The sequence below is a fragment of the Lycium barbarum genome, chromosome 3, assembly GCF_019175385.1.
Source record: "Lycium barbarum isolate Lr01 chromosome 3, ASM1917538v2, whole genome shotgun sequence".
NCBI lineage: Eukaryota > Viridiplantae > Streptophyta > Magnoliopsida > Solanales > Solanaceae > Lycium > Lycium barbarum.
The window spans coordinates 73881412-73884299 of NC_083339.1; positions in this window are offsets into that span (position 1 = coordinate 73881412).

The window sequence follows — 2888 nt, forward strand, 5'->3', positions numbered from 1 at the left end:
GGGAGTCGATATGTGATATGAGGAAAGTTGTATAAACAAAGAAAATGCTGCCCAATTTTCTCTAGCCTTAGTAAGCACATTCTCATAATCGATTAGCTAATGTTAATACGAACTTTATTGAAGGTAGAAATGCGAGCATCGAAGGAGAACAATCAAGCGATAGAATTGTTAAACGAAAGAGGTATGTAAGGATAATCCTTTCCTTCTAAGGCATGACTCCTATGTCATGAATCTTCCTATTTTTCCATGATCTTCCTAAATAACGGAAATTATGAGTCCATGACTATAAAGAGCTACATACGCATATGATGAAGAAAAGAGATACGATACGAGCATGATAATGATGATGATGAGTTTAAGTATAACGAATCCTAGAGTAAAATAAGATGTCCATGAAGCTAGTGATCCTAAGTATGGTTCCATTGATGCTTTTCTTTGTGTGCACTCGCCTTAAAATGTTAGTCCCTTCAAGGTGAGATATGATGATTATGATTACTCCATAATATAATTGGGGGTTCACGACCTTATGTCACCTCGACATAGCCACAGATGCCTTCTAGATCTAATGTATGTTTGTTGATAAATGTATAACGATGCTAAGACTATGATATGCCTATGAGATGTATAAATAATGATAAGTTTATGTTGACTATATGACGATACGATTCCACCGTGCCTAGTTGGCCGGGCATGTCACCGCGAAGGCGGGCTGCATACGATTCCACCGTGCCTAAATAGCCGGGCATGTCACCGCTAAGGCGGGCTACTATGTTTACACCGAGCCTAGAGGGCCGGGCATAACACCACTAGTGGGCGGCATATGATGGTTACCTGGACACGGGTTAACGGTGATGATTTATATGATACGATGATGTATGCGCTATGATGATACATGTACTATATATATATATATATATATATATATATATATATATATATATATATATACATATATGATATATGTATGAAATAGATCCACCCTTTAAAGTTACGCAAGTTATATCTTCATCTGATGACTTATGATTTCTCTATTATTATGTTCATTTCATTCATGCCTTACATACTTAGTACAATGTTCGTACTGACGTCCGTTTTCTTTGGACGCTGTGTTCATGCCCATAGGTAGACAAGGAGGTGATCCAAACTTGTGGGAGCTACTAGCAGACTTGAGAGCACTCCATTGCTCCAGAGGTGCCATTGACTTATTCTTTTGTATATATATATGTATTTTGGGCACGACGTGGTCCTGTCCTGTCCATATGTCTAGTACTCTAGTAGAGGCTCGTAGATACGCATGTGTGGGTAGTATGGTCTCACGATTTTTCCCACGCGTATATATATATATATTGATAGCCGAAGGGCTTATGTATATAAAAGTAATTATGATTCAAAGTAAAAAAATGGTTTTTTTCCTATGATTTGAGTATAAGATTAATGAATGGACGCTTGATGTGTACGATGGGTAATGGTATGAGCGGTGCTCGGTGGTTAGCCCCGGGTACCCGTCATGGCCCCTAGTCGGGTCGTGACAAAAGTGGTATCAGAGCATTTCAGTCTTAGGAAGAGTCTACGAGCCGTGTCTAGTAGAGTCTTGTTTATGGTGTGCTGCGCGCCACATTAATAAACAAGAGGCTACAAGGCATTTAGGAAAAATGACCATCTTTCATCTTAAGAGATCGTGCGATAGAGCTTTGTTATAAGATTTTCTCCTCCTTAATAGTGTGCTATGATTTCAGAAATGCCGCCAAAGGGAAGGGCTACAGCCGCCCAGAAGGGCAAGACTACGATGAAAATGAGGGTAGAAAAAGAGCCGCCAATGAATGTAGAAGAGGGAGAATCACGTAATGAGGCTCCATCTAATACTTCCTCCACTCCGCCCAATTGAGAAGAACAAGAAGGGGCTTCAGCTCCAGCTCCTATACCTCCAGTTCCTCCACCGGCTACTTCGGGTTAACAAGTGATCGAGGCTATTCATCTATTGATGCAGTTAGTTGCTGCCTAGGCACAGTGGCAGAATGCGGGTCCAAGTGACCAGAGCCCGTGATTTCATGAGTTTGAATCCTCCGGAGTTTTTTGGGTCAAAGCCAAATGAAGACCCGTAAAGTTTTATTGATGAAATGCTGAGAACATTGAAGATTATTCATGCCTCCGAAACTGAATCTGTGGAGTTGGCATCTTATAGACTCCGAGATGTGGCGGTGTTATGGTACAATAATTGGATATCATCAAGAAAAGAGAATGCGCCTCCTCCCGTTTGGCAAGAATTTGTAGATGCCTTCATCCGCCACTATTTGCCACCCGAGGTCCGTCGAGCTAGAGCGGATAGGTTCTTAAATATAAAACAAGGAAATATGAGTGCCCGGGATTATAGCCTTCGGTTTAATTCATTGGCTAGATATGCCCCGACTATGGTGGCCGACATGGGGGATAGAGTGCACAAATTCGTGAGTGGATTAGGGCCACATTTGTTCAAGGACTGCTTGACGGCCTCGTTGCATGATGGGATGGATATTTCCCGCATTCAAGCCCATGCCCAGAATTTAGAAGGACAACAATATCCGCAGAGGGGTGATCGTGATATTGATAGAGGGCAAAGCAAGAGGGCCAGATCTATGGGGGCAGGTAGTGATTATAGAGGGGGATCAAGGCAGGCATATTCTAGATACTCAGGCCAGTCGGCGACTATTACACCTCCAAGATTTGCAGGTAGGAGATTTGACCGCTCTATTTCTTCAGGACAGGGTCAAAGTTCGAGAGCTTCAGGTTCTCAGTTTGGGGGTGATCATAGTCAGGGGAGACCACCAGTTCCGCGATGTAGTCAGTGCGGTAAATTACATTCCGGGCCATGTCTCCAGGGCACAAATGCTTGCTATGTTTGTGGACAGACT